This window comes from Vicugna pacos, chromosome 26 (assembly GCF_048564905.1).
Source record: "Vicugna pacos chromosome 26, VicPac4, whole genome shotgun sequence".
Lineage (NCBI taxonomy): Eukaryota > Metazoa > Chordata > Mammalia > Artiodactyla > Camelidae > Vicugna > Vicugna pacos.
Window position 1 is genome coordinate 17,001,256 of NC_133012.1, and position 22,698 is coordinate 17,023,953.

At 36.7% G+C, this 22,698-nt stretch overlaps 1 long non-coding RNA gene across 1 annotated transcript; it reads right to left on the reverse strand.

Annotated features, from left to right (window-relative positions):
* Positions 1-684: 684 nt before the first annotated feature.
* LOC140689389 (uncharacterized) lies at positions 685-13,289 on the reverse strand. The gene is made up of 3 exons (XR_012064315.1): positions 13,230-13,289; positions 3,582-3,657; positions 685-980 (listed from the first exon to the last, which is right to left on the reverse strand). It is a non-coding gene; the product is annotated as an uncharacterized lncRNA (long non-coding RNA).
* Positions 13,290-22,698: the final 9,409 nt, after the last annotated feature.

Below are 22,698 nucleotides of genomic sequence, written 5' to 3' on the forward strand. Positions count from 1 at the left end.
CAATACAAAAGCATGGGCTATCCTTCCATTTCTTTGAATCATCTTCAGTTTCCTTTATCAATGTTTTATAGTTCTCAGCATGTAAGTCTTTCACTTCCTTGGTCAGATTTATTCAACTCTTAATTATTTTATTCAGGTCTACTTCCTAAGTCATACTCCACTCCCTGATTTCTTTGCCTAATCTTTCACTTCATTCATATTTACCAGTTTTTCTGAATTTAGATGTCTAATTTTATATTTTCATATATTTATCTGAATTTCCTTCAGATTCTAATTTTCTTTAACTCTCACTTAAAATATATAAACTATAATTTCTCTGTTCTTTCAAGGGGTAACATATACCTAAGCAGAAATAAAGTGGTTCTCAAGTGATCTTTTTTTCTAACTTGGCATTTTTGATCAGAAATTGTTGCATGGAATTAATTCCTAAGTGCTTGTGTTTCTCTCCCCCCTCTCCTTTTCCCCTCTGTCTCTCCCTCCCTCCCTCGTTCCTTTTCCCTTCATAAAAATTTATTGAGGACTTATTATAGATTATACTGTGAATGTTCTATGCTGATTAAGGGAGATCTAACCCCTCCTTTGTGGAACTTGAAGCTTTCTGAACATAAGTATCAGTAGAGCCTTATTAAATTTAGCTCCTGTGTCACTTGGTGCCCCTTGGTTTCAGACATTTGAAAATAACACTAAAGGATAGAGGAATTTATTGGAAAGATAATGATGGTCATAATGGAAGCAAGGCTCAAAGAATCAACTGGAAGCTGGAAAACTAGCGTTGAAAGTGGAAAGAATCGTAGGTTCTCAGGAAGCAGGAACTCTTGCATTTATCTCTGAGCAGGAAGAGTCGGACCAGCACCCTGTTATAGGGGTAAATATCCTGTGACTCTGCCATCCTGGCATCACTGGATCAAGAGTCCACGCTGTGAGGGAGATGAATTGCCCTTCTTAGTCTGGTCACATGCTGCTTGCAGGCTGCATCAGAGCTAAAAGGGAAACTTCTTAGGGGAGGGTACAGCTCAAGGGGTAGAGCTCATGCTTAGCATGCACAAGGTCCTGGGTTCAATCCCCAGTACCTCCTCTAAAAAAAATAATAAATAAAAATAAAAAAATAGAAAATAAACAAACCTAATTACCTCCCTCCCCCTACCAGGGGAAAAACAAAAGTATATATAAGAAAAAAAAAAAAAAGAAAGAAATAGAAGGGAAGCTTCTTTTGATTCCAGTGGAGGCAGGTTTCTGGATTTATCTTCTAAAGAGCCAACCCAATGAATGAGAGAATTTAAATTAGGGCATTGTTAGGAAGAGAGAAAAGTAGCCAAACTGAGAACCTCCACCCCATCCCCAAACAAAAACAAAACCAAAAACAAGACAAATGTTCACTATGATTAGTATAAATTTGCAAGAGAAATTAGTCAATATATGATAATGATCTCAAATTACATTTTAATTTCAACTCTACCTCAGGAAAAATCTGATGAGTTTCAGTAGAAGACAGAATAAATAAAAGTCATTGAAATACTAGAAAAATAAGAATCAAATGCTACTTTTGTGGAGTTCTGCTAAAAATTTCGTCTTTCTTGTTAATAGCTGTATCAGCAAATTGATTTGATATAATAGATGCTCAGTAAATATTCAGAGTGAATGTGGACCAGGAAATGGGGAAAATGAGTTTTTAATATAATTTTCTTCCATTTTGCTTGGCTTCCTGGGAAGGGATCAGGTAAAGCAGATGAAAAGAAAGACCCAAGTTTAGAGACTGACACAAAGAATTGAGGGATTTCCCCAAAAGTTCTTAACACAAGGACAAATTTTTTTTTTCTTCTTCTTTTACTTTGTATGCACATGAGATGATGGATATTCACTAAATTTATTGTGGCAACCATTTTATGATGTATGTTAGTCAAATCATTATGCCACATACCTTAAACTTATATAGTACTCTGTGTCAATAATATCTCAATAAAACTGGAAGGAAAAAAAAAATTAAGGGGATTTAAAGTCCTAGAATGGGCAGCACTGACTGTATTATTTGTCAGTGTCCAACACAGAGTCTCTTTGAATTCTGGAGGCGTTTTCAGAATGAGGTTCTGAGAAGGGGAGACCTGATTGGTAGCTCTTAACTTGGAGGTTGAATAGACTTTAACAAATTACTAATCTCCTTCTGTCTCAGTTCCACCTCTCTTACATTAGGATTTACTTAGTTCCCAATATGATTATGAAAGAAATAAAGAATTTGGAAGCACCTTGAAGACGTCAAGGTAAAAATGTTGTAATAAATAAAATCGCCCAAATTAGGTACCTTTATTTGCTTTAAAAGAATAATTTCACATTGTGGATCCCAATCACAAAATTAAGGGTCACTCTTTTACAGAAGAAAAAGCTTTATATTTTGTTTGAATGAGAATCAGCTCTGGGTAACCTTTACTTTGAGCAGTTCTGCAGAGATAAAATTCAACTAAAAAACATTACTTAAGAAAAAAAGATTGGGAAAAATTAATTGGCACCAAGTTGGTGAGTTTGTTTGCAGAATGTGGGTAGTCACAGTAAAGCTTACGAATTGATTTACAGCTTAAGTGAAATAATTCAATTTCTTATTAAACACGTATCCTATAGCCCAATGAACAAATATTATTTCTTATGACAAATAATTTTTCTAAACTTTGTAGTTATTATGGAATCATATCACATTGGGCTGAGCCTCATGGTTAAACGTTATTTGACCGTTTGCATGGGAGATGAAAACAAAAATAATAAAGAAAAAGAAAGAAAACAATAGTAACAATAAAACAAGCCACACTCATTTCTCCTTCTTGAATGAGGGTAAACATAGAGAAGAATTTTCACTAGAAGAAAATAGAAAACACGTATAGTTCTAAACTTAAAGGAGTTCTCTGATTGATCTCCAACGGTTCATAGATCACCAGAATAGAGTCATTAACCTTCTCGCTCTTATCTTGCTGAGAAGGACTGTGACCTGCACACCGCTTGAATTCTCAAAGTAATTATGGTCAAAATAATTATTTCCTTTTTTAGTTTTCCCATCAAATATCAATGCAATATGTAGTCTTCTTTTCATTTAACCCAAAACATTTGAAATACTGAGGCTCATATTTCTAATGTCACACTTGTTAAGTTTCTTTCACATTTTTTACACTGAAAATTCTGGCAGTAGAGTAAACACTTTTTGATGCCTGTTATCTAATGATATTCAATAAATCTGTTGAATAGAATGCAGAATTGAATGGTGAAAGGAAAAAACCTGATAGACTATTATTCTTAGGTTTTTTTCATATCAATCTGTTGTAGTTTTCAGAAAGTTACTTTCAAATCTATTCAATTTAATAGTTAATATTAAGCCCCTCCAAGGCAGATAGGACTTTCAAAGAATTATAATGGACAATAAAATGTTTCAGACACAGCTCTATAGTCAAGTAGCTTTCAGACTAACCGGTGGAAAAAAGCTATACATAGGAAACAAGGAGTAGACTTGGTACAGACTGTAGTTTATAGAAACTCAGTGGGGAGTAAATTTAAAATCAGTGACAATGATATGTGCATATTTGTCAAACTCATTGACACCTTACCAGCATCTCGAGAAGACTTTAGTAATTGAGGAGATACTGAAGAGCAACAATAATTCTTCCCTTAGCAGATTGATACCTAAAGGAAGGTTAATATATAATTTTTCAGATGGACAGATTCTTTCAGATCATATAGTACAAAGCTTTAATTTAAAGATAAAGAACTAAGAGACAGAGAAGATTCATAACTACTCCCAAGGTCACACAGTACATTGTATGCATGGAAGCAAAGCTCTTTAGTCTCCCCTTTGTGTCCAGAAAGATGTGCTATTTCTTCCAGAAATAAATGGGAAGGGATGGTGGTGGCATTCTCTCCTCCCACCATGATAAGAAAATCCCCCAGCCTCTGTGGAGTCCAAGTCTGGTGATACTACGTTAAAGATTTCCCATCAAATATCATTGTAACATATAATTTCTTTTCATTTAACCCAAGACATATTCAAAATATTGAGATATTTTGGGGATTATGTGAAGTATATTATAGGATACTAGCTATTAGTAATACAAGTGTGTTGATGTTGGGTAGCTGGCAGAACGTAGAGACCCCTCCAATGATGTATTTTTTCCTGCCTTTAGGCCACATCTCTGGTGTCCTTGAGGATGCTTTAGCTCAGCTGAACGAACATTAATGGAGTGTCAGCTGTGTGCAATGCATGTGACTAATAGGAGTCTCAGGGTGATCAAGGACAACCAAGAAGGGTTGCTCTGCATTCATAGTAGCTCACATTTGCCTTTCTAAGGCATGTATCTTACCTTCTTTCTCAATCCAACTGGATGTTACATTTGGAAATAGAAGTGGGTAGATAGTCACAAGTGGGGACAGTGTGTCAAACATCTTTTGCCTTGCCTCTCGTCTTCTCTGCCCACATTTTACAGGTGCAATCTGAGAGCACCTACCCTTGAGCAATGGTGGGTAGAGCATGTGGGTAAACACATCTCTTGGGTGGAAAGTTCTCAGTGCATCATACACAAACAGCTCATTCTACACAGATTCCTCGGTGTCCCGGTGGTGTTGAGCCTCAGTAATCCACAGCAGTGATCAGTTGGATAACATGACTGAAGTGATTTTCACTCATTCCCTATTTCATTCTTCTGAGACTCCCACTCCTATTCCCAGGGATTAATTACAAAATAAGGCACTGAGGCCCTTATCTCAGACTCTGCTTTTGAGAAGGAACCCAGGCTAGTGGAGGCAGAAGAGCATAAAGCTTATATCTCGTGCTCATGGGAGCATACGGAGGAAGTAGGTATTTGTCCTCCATGGCAAGCAGATATATAAAAGCCCTTTAAAACCCTTTTCTGGTTACCACTCTTACTATCCAGCTTAAGGAAAGTACTCTCCTGATTTCATACATCATATATTAGTTTTGCCAGAGTTAAAATTTTATATTACTGGAATTATACTGTGCATTTTATTTGTGGCTGGATTCTTTTGCTCTACATTATGTTTGTGAGATTTAATACATGTTGTTGCATGTAGAAATGTTTTTTTCTTATGTATTACTATTATATCAATATCCTCACATAGATATCTATTGTTGATGGATATTTCAGTTGCTTCCATTTTTCACTTTTTTCAAATAATGCTGCTATTAACATTAATGTACATGACTTTTGGTACACATGTGTATTAATTTTTGTTGAGTATGTCCTTTGGATTCAAATTACTGGGCCATAAGATATGAAAAGGTTCAGTTTTAGTATCAACAAATAATTTTCTAAAGTGGATGTACGAATTTGATTTTCATCCGATGTATGTGAGTGTTCCAGTTGCATCCCTGTAAATGCTTAAAAGTTGGTACTTTCAACTTTTAAGTCTTTGTTATTTTGGTGGATGTATAATGTTATCCAAGTGTTTTCTTATATTTCTCTGAAGACTAATGAGATGGAATCTCACTCTGGTCTTAAAAGTGCACATACTTTTCTTAATTTTGAATTCCTAGTCTCCTTAGACTATATCTGGCCCCATTTTAGTAACCTTGGATTACTGTGGTAACATTTTTAAAAGTTTAAACTAGATATCCATATCTCCAATCACTGCTCACGGTTCTGAGCTCTTTCTTCCTTTCAGCTTCATTTTTACTTCTCGCAGGCTATCCCTGAACTCCATGACTCCATCTTTTTTTCATGTCCAAGAGGAGCAGGCAGCAAGGAGGAGGGCAGTCTACTAATATAGGTGAGGGTGTCCCGACAGAAAAGGGTAGTTGAGCAGCTGTTTCAATGTCATGCCACTGGTGTCTCTGGGCTGTTGTTCACACCTGGTCTGGTCCCTGGAAATGCAGATGTAGGCAGCCAAGACTTCATCCTTTTGTGGGAAATCAGTGGTCTTTACTGGAAAGCTATGTACCACTTTCATAGCCTTGAACAAGCTGTAGCTCCATCCCTCTCACCAACAGCTGGCAGTTCCATCTGCATGTCCTCCATGGAAGTCCACCTGCCTTAACTTGAAGGCCTTTGATGAGGGAGATTATTTGGCCATCTGTGACCTCACCTGTGGTCTGCCGTGGCTATTATGGGCCCACAAATGACCTGAGAATCTCTGACACACCAACCTTTACTCTCTGGGATCCTGGTGTGATCCAGATTTCATAGACTTTTGAGTGCGCTGGCCTTACACTCCCCACCTCTCATACAATCATGCAAATTGGAGGAAGAGCAAGAGGGCTAGTCTCTGGCATCCTGACGTTGTCTCTTAAAATTCTGTCTGTCCCTTATTATATCATTTTGTGGCAGATAAACATCTCCAAACCAATTCTTTCTGGCCCTGATACAGTGTGGGAGAGTCTGGCACTAGGAATATAGCTCCCTTTGAACTTGGCAGTTAAAATATCATCTCTTTGATCTAAGCTATAAATTGCCTCCATGATATTCCTGTACTCTAGCTCGGTCCCTGGACTGTGGGCTGGGGAGGGACCAGCAGTTACTCTGCACTCCTGTGTTAACCTTGGCTCACTTTTGGTCCTTCAAAGCCTCTCTCTATCCCATAGTTTTTCCACTTTGGCTTCTATTGCTAAGTGCCTGATTTCTATGCAGTCCCAATTTAAATTGCCAAAAAAGAGAACCCCACTGATTCACTTTGTTCCTGTTTGTGCAGAACTTTTAATGTCAGGCCCTCTCCTGAGTGGCTGTTGACTCTACGGATTGGCCTAACTGTGTTCTATTACGTTGTGCCTGCAGTGAGATGGGGGTCAACTGGTAGCCCACAAAGGAGCTAGGACATGTGCCAAGTGGGATGTCTGATGCCCCAGAAATCACAGTTTTGCTCTGACCAGCCACCTGTAGAATATGTCTTTTGTGCAGTATTTCTTATTATACTGATGAATTTGCACTGCCTTGTGCATCGTGTGACCAATAGCCCAAGAATGCAAAATCCTGGGGTTAGGAGTGCAATGTGTGGCCCTATGACTAGGTGTTTCTCTGTGTGAAACTATGAAAAATGCAGCCAAGGAAACCATATGTTAGTGCTTTCATTTTGTTTCAGTATAAGTTTGCCTGGATGAGTGAAACAGATGGAAAAGGGGCATGTGGGGCAATAATCCTGTTCCTTTGCCTCCTGGAGAGTCAAGCCTTATACTGAGAGATCTAATATCTCACCACCCTTCCTGCCTGCTTTCTCTCATGCTGAGGTCAGCTAGAGTTTACCAGAGATGCTCATGTGTATGTATGTTAACTATATTCTTGAATAGGCTTATATCTCAGTTGCAGACAGCATTATAACTTTAATGTTCAGCAGCTGGTTAAGAACTTTTTTATTAACTTGATAATGTTCAACTTAGTGTCTTTTCACAGCACTGTCCGAGATTACCTGTATTGCCTTTTATCTTTTGCTTATTTATGGGCATCTTAGATATTTAACCCCAAGTTACATGTTTTCTTTCCTGGATTTTTTGAAAAGAATTTTAAGGTGGACATGATTATGATCACAAGTACAAAGAAGTTGCAATGAGTTGCAAGGCTGCTATTATTCATGATGCTTAACCAAATGAGGATGCAGTTAATACTTGCAAAAAGAATTGGAATAATGTCAGCCCAGAAACTGCAGATTTTAAGAAGGTATTTTGATATTTGAGAGCAGCAAATTTTCATGAACAGAATGGTTAATCATTTCGGTGCATCTTGGAGGGAAATTAGGCTAATTTTCAGCATGATCCACTTCTTAGCATTATCCTCACAAGGTCTTCTGAGATAACACAGCAGTCACAGTTGCTAATAGGCTTTATATCTATTAAGTTGTTAGCATTTTATCTTGATACTCTGATAGAATGAGCTTCAAGAATACTTAACAGAGTGCAATAGCCTTCAGCTGCCAAATGCTAGATTTAATTATTTATTAGGACCAACATGAGTGTTTAGACATACTGCTTGCACTGCAACACATAAGTATTATTAAAATTGAAATTAGAGATCCAATTAGACTCCACGTAGAGTCAAAGAATGCCAGTATTTTGAGACCTTGGAGACAGTCTATTTCATTCTATTTTGTAGAAAAGAAAATTAAGCCTCAGGGAAAGGGAATGAGTTATCTAAGTTTATTTAGCAGGTGTAAGGCCGGAACACAGTGTAATCTCAGCTCTTCTACTTCTCAGTCCCAGGATTTCCCCACAATACTGGGCTATTTTATTTTAAATTCCTTTATTTTGTCTTCTTGCCTATGCATTTTGCCATTGCAACCTTATCAAGATCCTATCCTTTACCCCAAATGTTTAATTTTTTATCATTATTATCTCTTTATAAATAAAAATACTAATTGTTATTGGAAAGAAAACCTATACTGTGCCTCCTGTGTGTTTCTTCTTTACTATCACTCTCACAACATTTCTGACACCAGATGTGTATGTGTGTGTGTGTGTGTGTGTGTGTGTTTCTTCCCTCACCAAGCAATTCTGTGACACCAGCAGTTTGTTCCACAATTTAACTCAATTCTGACACTAGTTACCAGAGATAGTGTCAGATACCACAGGTTAAGGACTCAGTCCCACACGACTGTCCCCACGCCTTCAGATGCCAGTTGCAAGTTCAGTTTCTTACTTGTGCTTCTGACCAGTCAAATGGGAGGTTCCCATGACAGTCTCCTTGGATTTGATTGTTTGCTAGCATAGCTCACAGAACTCAGGGAAATACTTATGTTTATCTGTTTTTTACATAGTAAAGAATATGACAATAGATACAGATGAACAGCTAGATGAAGAGATACGTAGGGCAAGATCATGGAGGGTCGTGTGCCCAGGAACTCTGTCCCCATGGAGTTGGGGTGCATCACCTTCCAGATACATAGAAGTGTTCACCTGGAAGCTCTCCAAACCACACACTATTAGGATTTTTATGGAGGTTTCATCACATAGGCATGGTCAATTATTAAGTGTATTTCCAGCTCTTCTCCCCTCTTTGTAGAATGGGAGGTGGAGCTGAAAATTCCAACCCTCTAATCATGGCTTGGTCTTTCCAGTGACCAGCTCCATCCAGGAGCCCACCAAGAGTGGCCTCATTAGAGCAAAAGACACTGCTACCACTCAGGAAATTCCAGGGGATTGAGGAGCCCTGTGTCATGGATGGAGTCAAAGACCAAATATTAGGACAAAAGGTGATCCTAGTTCTCTTATCACTGAGGAAATTACAGGAGTTTTTAGGAGCTCTGTGTCAGGAACCAGGGGCAGAGGCATATTTTTAAATATTTCACAGTTATTATAAACACTTATTCTGTCATTTTGCTCTTTTGGGCTTAATATGAAATTAGTAACAAATAAATGTTACGGGCCTTTGGAACATAAAAGGTGCTCAAGTCCTTCGGAGCACAAAAGAAGGAGGTTTAAGGACAGCTAGACTGTGAATGGACATAAAACGGCTCTCTTATGGGCTATTGTATAGTTGGTATTATTGAACAAATCCATTAGTCTTCATTTTTTTTTCTTTTTGAAAGTGGTGGATTTTAGGTCTTATGTTTTAAAATGTATTTTGAAATAATTATAAATTCACAGAAACTTGGGGAAAAAAAAGTAGAGGAACACCTTGTGTACTCTTGACTCATTTCTTCCCAATGTTGATATTTCACATCACTCTAGTACAGTATCAAAACCCACTATAGTTCTAAAACAATTTTATCACATGTGTAGATTTGTGTCACAATCACCACCACAGTCAAGGTAAAGAACTGTATCATCATCACAAGGCTCCTTATGTATCCCTTAGTAACCACACCTACCCCCTTCCCCTGTAGCTCTTACCCTTGGCAACAACTATTCTGTTGTCTATCTCTGTAATTTTATTTCAAGAGTTTATAGAAATAGAATCGTACAGTATCTTAGGTTCTTTAAATGAAAGAAACAATTCACAGAGATTTTTGTTAGCTCTGCAAAATAATTTCTAAGAATCATTTGTTTCAAGTCCTATCTGTCTTGAAAAACGTGCTTTGTCTTTTCCCATATTTTCTGATATCAGCGTAGAAGATCAGTAAGAAAAAAAATCAACTTTTCCCACTTGAAGCATTTACTGTTCCATTTTCTCTTTCTGATTTTCATCATACAAAAGTAACTTACCACTCTTTCCTTCTTCTGAGAAAGCTTAGGAATGAGTCTTTAATATAGTTTTTAATGAAATCCCAGACTGTCATTTTAAAAACCTTTATGTTATACAAATTCCTTTCTGGACCTTTACAAATAGTTTATCAAAATAGAAATAGATATGTAAAAAGGAAAATGCAAAGTGAGTTTGCCCTAGGAATGAATTATTTCTGAGAAAGTATCGCCTCTTCCAAATGTCATCAGTGAATGTTATTCATGTTATCCTTCATGTGCTTTTATTCAGATTCTATACATTTTTTTATAAGTTTCCATAACTAGGGTAATGAAATGTGGAACCAAGCAATTGTCTACCAATCACAATTGATATTAATGATGACTTCCGGGAAACTACCTATATCACTGCTGTGCCGTATCTAGGGTCTTGCTAGCTTTGTTGAGTTGCAAAGGATTGCCTAAGTGCTAATGCAAACTTACTGATGCGTACAAGAAGCCATTTGTATTAATATAATTAGGAGACCCTACCTAACCCTGATGAAAAATCACTTGAAAGTAACGGAGGAGAGAATCCTTATTTTAAAGAAAATGAACTATTGGGAGTAATTACAGTTAGTCCAACCATAATTGGATTTAATGAGACTGAATAGAAACAAATTAGACCTAATTGGAAGTTAAGCAAAAGTCAATTAAATCCTTATAATTTTAACTTTATAAAAGTTATTGAATTAAATGACCAGGATCAATTAGCAAAGGAAATAAAGTCATGCAGTGCATTTCCAGGAAATTGGTACTATTTTGAGGAGAAAGGTATTGTTTCACTGAATGATTAGAGTTCAGTGAAAATTAGTTTAATCAGTTTTGCAGCCTGAGCAGTTTAATAACTTCAACTGAAGTAATAATGCAAATTTAAAATTTTACCTTTAAAGTGCTGCAGAAGTTGTTTTAAGGAATCAAGGAGTAGAATTTATTTGATAGAATGAAATAGTATATTAATAAAATTTAGTGAAGCCAGATAGTTTGAATAAAGATACGGTTGCTCTTACTCAGTATTCACTTCCGGGCTGGGTTAACTGTGTGAGAATTATAGTTGACCTGTTGTAGAAATCGTATGATTGACAAGACATTCACCATTTTGCTCTTTATAGACTTGCTGTGGGAATCAGTCCTTATTCCTCCAGCACTGTTGTTGACCCCAACTACCAACACGCTAAAGACCCCAAGTCAGCCTTTATTCACTAACTTAAGTTGAAGTTCTGTGCAACTGGTCACCTAGCAACTTAGTGCTAATAACGTCTGGTTACCAAAACAGTCTCACAATACAGCCAAGGTCAATCAAAGTGTTGTGATTAATGCTTCCATCCTGGGTGTGCAAGGAAATGTATATCATGACTCACTCTGTGATGCTTAATGGCCTTCAAAAGGGCCCCTAAGCATGTACTGACTTTGAAATATGATGGAATAAGATTGCAGTTTTGATTCAGTGCTGAACTATTATTCTCTAATGATGATAAAAATATTAATTTTGCAATGACAGGCACAAAGGAAAAAACAATAGCAAATTGGGTTTAGGAAATAAATCTGTATGAGATGTGTAGATGCAACACAGCTTTATAGATATGGTTCTTTAAATACATTATGTCTGAAATGAAACATCTCCATACACTGCAGCCGTGGTAAATTCTTTGTTGAACCATGTTTTCTCCAGTTTTTAGTGCGTGTTTAATCAGGTTAAAGTCAATGGAATTACGACCTTATCGGTGCAGTGGCTAACTCCACTAATGATGCTGTGAGATTTTGTTCAAAGATATGAACTGAGAGATGTTTAAACTCAGACTTCGGAAAATAAAGGACATACACTTGTAAATAAGAAATATCCCCTACTTTCATCCTTTGTACACCATAACACACCGCTGTGGTCCTTACATTGCGTGATGCCATTCCTGACAAAGCAGGCCTGGCCATCTTTTGCATCTCAGGAGAAAGGAGGGGATTCCTAAGATTTGTGACCAGGGCTTCTACTGCTTTTGTGATTATGTGTGGGTGAATTTTTCTGTGTGCACATAGATGCCATGTTGAAAGTGATGGATTTCTTCTCTTAAGACTGAATTGTATATATACAGCACGTTTTTTTTACCTGATCATCTGCTGATGGACATTTAGGTTGCTTCCACCTTTTGGCTGTTGTGAATAATGCTGCAATGCACATAGGTGTGCAAGTATATCTTCAAGATCCTGATTTAAATTCTTTTGGATGTATACACCAAAGTGGGATTTCTGGACCATTAAATTAATTAATTATAACTCTTGATTTTCTAATGTGAAATTTAATGATTTACATTTCTCAGACTTTACCTGTTATCCCTAAGTTTTGATAAATAGTATTTTCATTATTTTTCTAAGCATATAAAATCTCATTATTATTTCTGTTTTAACCCATTAGTTATTTTATATATGCTTTATAATTTCCAAATGTATGATATTATAAATGACCTTTTATTATTAATTTTTAATGTAATTGAATTTGGTCAGATTACATTTTTCTGTGTAAAATTGATTTGAAATCGAGACTTGCTTAATGGCCTCTTTTGTAAATCATATGCTCAAGAAGAATGTGTATTACTAGTTGTTGGTGTAAGATCATTTATATATTTAGTTTTATTAATTATGTTGCCCAATTCTTTTACATTCTTATTAAATTTTCACATATTTAATTTACCAGGTCCTAAGAAACATGCAAAAATATAATGTTATGATGGTTGGATATGTCCATAATTCTTTCAAGTTTTGTTTTCTATATTTTGAGGTTATACTTTTAGTTGAATATTAACTTATAATTGTTACTTCTTTTTGGTGAATTAGAACTTTTATAATCAATTAGTGACCATTTTTATCTCACATAATTCTTTTAGCCTTGAATCTGTTTTATCAGATGTTAACATCGTTATGTCAGTTTTCTTTTGGTTAATATTAATACTTGCTTGGTAACTTCTATTTTTAAAATTTCAATATTTATTGTAATTTTAAGGCTTTTTAAAGAACAGTTTTATGTTTATAATAAGCATTTAGAAGAAGGCACAGAGGTTTCCTGTATGCTCCCTACTCCCATGCATGCATAGCCTCCCCCATTATCACTCACCAGAATTGTATGTGTTTTACCAAGGATGAACCTACATGGACAGATAATAGTCCCCTGGAGTCCATAGTTTACCTTAGGGTTCATTCTTAGTGTTATACATTCTGTGGGTTTGGACAAAAGTACAATGAAGAATGTCCATTATTATGTCATACTGAGTATTTTCACTGTCCTAAAAATTCTCTGTGCTCTGCCTGTTCATTTCCGCCACCTCCCCCTGTCCCCCTCCAAACCACAGTTTCTTTAAATCGTCTTCACAGTTTTGCCATTTTTCAGGATGCTATAAAGTGCGAATTATACAGTTTGTAGCCTTTTTTGGATTGGCTTCTTTCACTTAGTAGCGCATTTAAGTTTCCTCCATTTCTTTTCTTGGTTTAATAGCTCATTTCTTTTTTGTGTTGAATAATATTCCATTGTATGGATGTCTGTTTATCCATTTACCTAGTTAAGAGCATTTTGGTTGCGTCCAAATTTTGGCAATTATAAATAAAACTGCTATAAACATTTGTGTGCAGATTTTTGTGTGGTCATAAGTTTTCAGTCCTTGGGGTAAATACCAAGGAGGACAATTGCTGGATCACCTGGTAAGAGTATGTTTAGTTTTGTAAGAAACCACTGAACTGTCTTCCAAAGTAGCTGTGCCGTTTTGCATTTCCACCAGCAGTGGATGAGAGGTCCTGTTGTTCCACATCCTTGTCGGTGTTCTGGGTTTTGGCCATCCTAACATAGCGTGTAGTGGTATCTCACTGCTGTTTTAATTTGTGTTTCCCTAATGACTCATGATGTGGAACATCTTTTCATATGTTTCTCTGCCATCTGAATATCTTCCTTGGTGAGGGATCTCTTAGGGTCTTTGGTACATTTTAAAATCTGGTTGCTTGTTTTCGTATTGTTGAGTTTTAAGAGTTCTTTGCGTATATACTCATGTTTTAGACCTTTTTAAACTGCATACAGCTAGATTCAGTTTTTGAGTCTAGTCTCATTATTTGTGTTTAAATGACTGGTTTAGGCCACTTAGATTTATGGTGATTGCTGACATCTAGATTTATTATACTCTCCTATTTAGGTACCTTTTTTTTTTTTTTTTGGCCTCATTTTTAAAAATATTTCTTCCCCTCGCTCCTTTCCTGACTCCTGTTGAATTGATGGAGTTTCAAAAATCTTGACCCTCTTCTCCTTCTACATGAGGAAATAAGCGAACACAGGCCAGAGTCAGCAGAACCAAAACATAATTTATGGGTTTTGCAGTTTTGATTTGTGGGTGCTCGTTCAGTCATTCTTAATTGGGGGGAAGTGTGGGCCCCAGTTGCGAGTATGTCACTCAAGAGAAGTTTTATGTTTGTTTCAGCCTGGTGTTCTAAAACATTCCCTACCTGGGATTTCTTTACATTTCTTTCTTGGCTTAGGTTTCCTTAGACCCTGCGGAAGTATAAATTCAAAATCCAAATCTGTTTCAGGGTAGGACTGTGGTTTTTGATTCTCAAGGGGGATTTGTTTTTCCTTTCTCAGGGCTCAGACTGAGATGCACAGGGTCCCCTTTCATTTTTTAACTTTTGTTCGAAGCTTTTATTTCCTGATTCATGAGTTCTGCATTTATGTCGGGGCCTCACTTCCAATTCTTTTCTTTGCAGGGGCCCAAAGCCTTATCTTTTCTCCCTGGCACAGCTTTGAGATTTGAGTTTCTAGATCCTTAGGATTGGCGAATGTTCCCAGAGCAGTCGTAGTTTTTGTTCTCTTTGTCCATTCAGGTTTTCTGCTCTGTGGTATTGTTGTTTCTACCTGGATATTTCTCTCACTCTCTTGGAAACACAACTGTGCATTTAAATGAATATCTGCTGTATTTTTATTCATTGTATCTTTTACAGTAAGGGCTTTTCAGAATATACAGTTCAACTTATTGCTAGAAGAGGTGTGTTTTAATGTACCTTAGAAATATCTGAGTCAAAAAAGATAATATCTTACACAGAAGCCATTCTTACCTCTTGATACATGAGGCTCTCAAGTGTCCCTGCTGAGCCACATGGTGACCTCTTGTTGGCATGCCGTGCTCTCTTAACACAACTGCACTTCTTTGAATGAGTTTTATAATTTTGATTGTTCCTTATGGAATACTGGCTTCTATTACCATCAGTACACATTGCTGTGACTCTTGCTGTCAGTTATGCGACATTGAAATCAACCTTTATTCATGCTGGTCTAATGCAGGGTATAAATAAAGATTACTAAAACTTTATTGACTTTAATGAGATCATGTGTCTGGTGTTCTGATGCAGTTGTCCATTCTGTAAGCAACTTCTGCATGGCCTGAAATGTCTGAAATGCTCAGTAGAGCAAAATAAGCTACATTTCCTACGCATGGTTTATTTGACTCATTCTTTCTCCCTCTCTGTAGTTCAGTGCATTTTTCTTTCTTTTGTGGGAACTGCTTCTCTAACTCCACTTGTAAATCTTGGCCCCTCACTTCAAGGGTAGGCACAGAACCCAACCTGGGCCAGTAACAGAAACCACACCTGTGGGTACAGGATTGGCCTGAGAGCAGGCAGCTGATTTGGTTGGACCAGATGCAGAAGGAAGTAAATGAAGAGAAACTTTTAAATCTCAGCTTAGAAAGATGCTAGCAGAGAGCCACTGGATTGATGTTTTGGGGAAGGAGGGGGTCTCGAGTTGGAAGGGATAAAGCCAACACACCAAGAAAGTGGCAAGGGAAGACCTTGGGATAGGGAGTCCTGGCTCCTTTTCAGGCCCTAGTCCTAGGTTGATGCCCAGCTTTGCCCACGGTTTCCCTGAAGTTTGGTTAGGGGAGCTGCCTATTCCTTTTTTGAGATAGCTGGTTTGAGTGGAGTATCTGTTTCTTCCAATCAAGAGTCTTGATTCCTTAGCATCTTCATCAAAAGAAGTATTTGTAAGCACTTTAATACTCGTTGATATGGTTTTGGTGCTGAACAAAGTGATTTACACAGATATAGCCTCTGTATTTTAGGGTTTACATTCTAAGAGCTGTATTTCTTGGCACTTTTTCTTTGGAACTGCTAAGCTCAATGAATCTTAAATGCCCTCTTTTTGAGTATATAGTTAAAAACTAATTTAATAGTTGACAGTCATCCATCTTTCTGAGAGGTTCATATCTACTTCAATTGAGCGCTAAGGTACTTCTAGGCATTGGTGTGTGCAGAGCTCGTGGTGTCAAGGTTAAACTGTTCCCTTCTCTAACACACAGGAAAATAGATGCACAGAAACTTTCAGTGTAATAGCTGTCATTCTAGGCCTGTGGGCATTGGAGATTTGGTTATCTTTTCATTCAGCTGACAATTGATCCATTGTTTGCACTAGATAATCTGGCTTTGTTCAAGCACACTGCTGTTTGTGTTTTTAATTCCAAATCCTACCTCATTATGAACAATTTTCTACCCTTTCCTCTGGGGAAATGCTAATGCTGCTTGTTTATATAGAAAGTAAAGTTAAGGAGTCAGTGTTAACATTTTGGCTTATTTTCACAGGCAAAAAAGTGTAGTGCTGTATCCACACATTGAAGTTTCTTTGACTTTTCCCCTCTTTATGTTGGATGTGCCGTTAGCAATAAGCTAGTACTTCCATCCAGGCTCCTTCATGCAGTGACTACGAACCACTGACAGTAATGTCTCTAAGGAATGTTTTGTTTCTTTTGATTAATTTGTCTCTACTTTTCCTTGTTGTAAAGCCCATGGTGAGCAACCATATTTTAAGTGGATGTTTGGAATAACAGTGAACTTCACCACTGTGTTTCCTTGGCTTAAATCAAGACTTACTTGATGTGCTGAGGGACTGGGACAGACTGGTGGGACTTGGAGGACCTGTCAAGTACTCTTCAGTGACTGGAGTTGCTAAGTAGACTGACACTGTCATCTGGCCGAGTGTGTACCTGACACTGTCAAAAACACAACCACTGGGGCACCCAGAGCAGCCACAGATAGTCAGCTGTTGTTTTGTTTCAGGATAAGTCATTTTATGTGCTTTCAGTGGGCTGCAACCTTTTCTTTTCCCTGTAGATTTTCTTCCACTGAGTTATGCTTTTGACCCATACTGTAGAATTTTGTAAAAACAGTCCAATGATACTTGTCTTTGCATCTCATGTAAAGTATTTGAGGATGCTGTTTTTACCTTTCACAGTGACTTCTTGATGAGAAACTAAGGAAAAATTGCTTTTTGGACTTACTGTCTGCAAAATCTGTGCTTGTTTGAAGCAGTTGTTTTATTTACACTAAGTAGACAATATGGATTTTGTTACCTTCAAAGCATAAACCAAATTTGTTACTCATCTCTGGCAAATATAGAGGACTGGTTGGCGTTGTGATGAGTCTGTCACCTGGCTCTGTCTTTTTTTGCCCTTTGCTTTATTCTTCACTTCATTTTTTCTTTACTTAAAAAAAAAATTTTATCTTATGACTTTATATGCATTTTAATAAAATTCCTTTTATTAAAAAGCAAGGCATAAATAAAATGGGATAGGCATTTCTTATAGTGATGCCTAATCTTGCCCAAACTCATATATTGGCACACTCTTCTAATAGATGTAGCCAAAGCGATAAGCAACAGAGCTCTACACGCAGCCAAAGTAGTTGTCTGTAAGTGCCTGCGTTAAAATTTCATGCTCATGGCTTCAAGTGACCCCCTTAGCCCCTATTTCAAAGCCTGATCTTAGGTTACATTCTATTTAAAGAATCTTCGATGTATGATTTGTAAGCTCTTAGTAGGTATCAAATGAGAAAATTAGAAATAGGGAGAAAGAGTGCTGTACGAGGGCACTGATAGTAGCGGCAGGGAGAGGAAAACAAGAAATGGTGGGAAAGCTAAGCTCTGCAAGTAACGCCACATATTTTAATAGGTCTTTTTATATCTATTATGCATATGTATATGTAATTTCTGTTACATATCTATATAATAGATTATATATATTTGATTATGTAGCATAAATTTTATACTAGATTATATGCAGATTTTATATAATATTCTATATAGCAGACTCCATGTTATTTCTATTATATAGATATGATCTAATATTCCTAATGATGACTGACTCAGTTACCTAGAACTTTTGACTGTCCAGAATTCTCATATTCTGAAGATTAAGTAATTGAGTTTTATATTATATAAATTATTATCCTATGATTCTAATTCATGTGAATTGTGAAAAAAAATTGACAAGCCACACATGGAAATATTTAATCTCTGAACCTCTCATGGCAACACTGATAAAATAGATTAGGAAACATGTTGATAGAGGATTAATACCTTATAGTTGACTAGAAAAGTGTTGTTTAATAGTATGCAAATGATTGAATATATCTATCTCTGGGGCCTCCATAGAACAGCTTCTGTGTCTATGCTAGCATGCAAAAACACACCATTTAAAATTTAAGCTGTAACTGTGTGTATTATATTACCTATAATTACATTTCTACTTGGGTTAATGGGAGTTTTTTTTTAACTTATAAGAAATGTATGCACATTGTAGATTCAATTCATGTAGGGCATGTATGTGTAAATATTCATTGACAGGAAGCCCTAAATCCACGTCTTCTGTAGCTGAAAGCACAGGGCTTTCCCATAACCTCTTGTCTTTGAGTGTTTGATCAAGGACAATAACGTCCATTGCCCCAAAGTAAAAGATGGTGCTCCAGTTTCGTGATGCTGATTGATTCACATTTTCTAGAGGTGAGGCCTTGAATGGGTGAAAATCAGAATGCATGTGGTCTCTCTCCTGATTTTAACCATAAGATCCTGAGCAGACATTTATCTCCCTTCCAGCACCTCTAGGAGGCAGAAGAATGAGGGTTTCAGGCGCCAGTCTGCTTGACTGGCAGCCTAGCCTTCAGCTACAGATCTGACTGGAGAAGGCCTAGGTTGCCCCAGGGCTTTGGAGAAAATGTCATTCCTGGTCTCTCTCTACTCTCTCTCTGACCCTGGTGGATGTGTAGCTCTGAGATTCAGATTTACTTTCAAGAGGATGGAGTCCATTTAGGTCTCCACATAAGGCTTGAACTAGTTCTCCAGGTGCTTCAGCCTGTGGAGTTTGGGGTCAAAATCTCACTCAACTCGTAATCAAGTGTTGCAAATAAATAAAAATGTTTATTTTATTTTTTTGCATTTGTTCTCTGTAGGCGTATTTTTTCTGGAGGATTTCACAGAAAGGAATGGTGACTGGGCCAGGGAGAATGAATTATCTGACCTAGGTCATCTTAATTTTCTAATTTGAAAATTTGATTTATTTTTAGTGAGAAATTAGTGCACATCGTTAAATATTAAAAAATTAAAAGTATGCATCGAAAAGTCCTTCCTCCTGATCTCACATTTGTTCCCATTCAGTTCCTATGGCCCACATCGTTAGGATACTATTCTTAGTTCCTTGTACATCTTCTAGAGTTTCTGTTTGTATGTGCAAACAAAAACAAATATACACCCTAAGGTTCTCACTTTTTACAAAAAAAAAAATAGTGTATTAATCACACTGTTCTAAACGTTGCTTTTTCTCTAAACAACATCCCATTTCAGTCAGTATGTAGAGTTTATGCAATTTTTTTTAATGACTGCATTCCATTGAATAGATACACTATAATTTACTTGACCAATCCCCTATTGAAAAATGGTAAGGTTATCTTCCAGTCCTTTGTTAATAATGCTTCAACAAATGCAGTTATACATACATTATTTTGCACATATTCAAGTACTTAGTCTGTTGTATGAATTCCAGAGTGGAATTGCTCAATCAAAAGTTATACGTATTTGTAACTTTGATAGGTACTATTTGCCTTCCATAGGGATTGTAAAATTTTACACTCCACAGCTCCATGGATGGCATATGACATAAAACTTTGAGTTTTTGCCAATCTAAAAGGTAAAAAATGATATAATGTAATTTGCATTTCTCATTTTATAACTGAGGTTGACATCTGTCAACGAGTCATTTGAATTTTTCTGAGAATTATCTGTTTATGCCTTTGGATCCTTTTGTTTATTGTTGCTAATCTTTCCCTTATTGATTTCTAAAACTTCCTACATAGTAGAAAGAGTAGCCACTTATCTGTGCTATGCCTGCAGATGTTTCCCCTCAATTTGTCATGTACATTTTATTTTTGCTTATTATTTTTTGCCAAATGGAAATCTTTTTTCTTTATGTAGCAAGCTGTTAGTATTTTACTGGATTCTGGGTTTTCAGAAATACTTAGAAAGTCTATATTCACTTTCAGCTTTTAAAGGAATTCTTTCATATTATTTAATGTTACTTTAATGTTTTTATTTATATTTAAATTTTTGTTGTTCTGGTATGTAAATGACAAGTGGGCCCAGTTTCACTTTCTCATATATCTACCTGGTCCAAACACCATTTATTGTGATATTCTGTCTTTCCTCTATGATCTGATTAATCCTCTTCATTTGGAAGGCTGGGGACAGGGGTAAGAGATGTTGGCAACCTGCCTCTCCTGGGGGAAAATCATCGCCTTCTGGCTAGGAGCGGTGCTAAAAAGAGCTCCCATCTTCTTGGCCTCAGAAAATAGAGTGTATGTTCTGTACCATGTAGCTGAGGAAGGAATGGGAGCAGGTTCTGGCTGAAATGTCACAGACTCCCACTGTTCTTATTGATGGTTATGACTTTTTCTTGAATAAATGCTTATTGTTTTGCTGGTTGCCCTTAGGTCAATTTCCAGAGATTTTAAATGTTTGTGTTTTATGATTTTTGCCAGTTAAATGGTTGTTTCACTGGGGAGAGACATGTCCGCCAAGTTCATCACACAGCTCTGCTGGAAGTCTGATCAAATTATTTTTTGTGTCCTTCAGCAATGTTTTAATAATTTGTTTATATTACATAACACTTGTTTATATATATCACCTGAAAATGTGATACATGTCATATTTACATTTGTTGATATAATAGTTATGCTGTCCTTTCATCTGTCTTATGTTAGATTCTACATGTCTATAAACTTTCAGAAGTTTTTCACTATGGTCTAATTTATTTCTGAACAGTTTTTCTGGTAGCTAGGTTTGGATAATTGCTCAGTGGTTACCTTTTAAATGATAACTTTATAAACTATTTCCAGCCATACATTAATTTACACAGTGTTTATTACTTCCCTGTTTTGCTGAATGTTAAAAGGAGATGGTTTCACGTTCTGCTTCTTCCTCCCATCTCTCTCACCACTGGAACTTAATCAATAACATGGTCAGTGTTTTAGTGTTTAGTATTTGCCATTTTACTTTTCAATGTGCTTATATTTCTAAAATTTGATTTTTGTCACTGTAAATGACATGCTTTGGCTCCCAGCTGTTACAGAGAAGGCGAGTGAGATAAATCGCCTATGTCTGCGCACATTGTGTCTACACAGCTTTAGGGGTTGTGGTTCATGTCAGAGTCTAAGTGAATGATACCCCTCAGAATTGTGAATTACAAAAATAAGCAAAAAATGGTAAGTGGCGTAAGGAGGAAAAATTTACTTCCTTTGGGAGGATATCAGGAAAGATTCCTCAGAAGAAGTATGGTTTGCAGGTTACTTAGTGTGTGTTGATTTCAAAGGAGTGAGTTTTTCTTAAAGAAAAGTGAAGAGAGAACAGGGTCCTTCAACAATATGCAGAACAGATAAAATGCAGTCAATTATCCTATAGAAAATCATCTTCCACATAGTATGAAGAAGTGTCAAGTAACATTCAAGCTTTAGTTTTCCTGTTTGATAGAAAATTATCAGTGTAGTTTTTTCACTAGTTATCAGCATCATAAAGGAAATATTTATGTGTACTGCACCTTTTTAAAAACTGCTATCAAAGAATGCTCTCAATTATTGCACTGTTGATTTAATGATCACCGTTCAGCTGGAATGCTATTGTCAGGGAAAAGTGGAAATGTAACAAGAGTTTACATTACCAACAAAAAGGCTCAGGGTCACACCTTGGTACACTTTTAAATGACAGACACACATACACAAAGGGAATTTAAATCAAACACGTTTGTTAATGCTCCTTTATTTATAGTAAACGAAATGAATTTGGATTAAGGATTTGCATGGTGATCACTCCACTTGGTTTAGGAGCCAATTAGCAGGATTCTGTCTGCGTTTTTCTTGTACCAACCAGTATTGCACAATATAGGAGGCACAAGGACTGAAAAGGTCACATCCTTATGTTCTGAAAGCTTGAGTGGTTACCAAGTGCAAAGGTCCCACACAGATAGAGCATTACCTGCTATGTCCCTTGTTTTCAAAAGTCCTAATCAGGTTATCAGCTATAAGAATGTTTTTCCTTTTGGTTACCAACAATGAGGCATTTTTAACAGCAGGTCAGCCGAGAACAGCAGTAGCCAACATTAGTAAGTTACAGGTACCGTTGAGACAAGAGAAGAATTGGTAGGACTGCTGATCTTGTTTATTTTGTGGTTAGTTTTTCTCTCTTCTTCTAGGTTCATTTTCAGACAGTCGCTCTTTCATTGCTTGTCTGCTTATCTGTA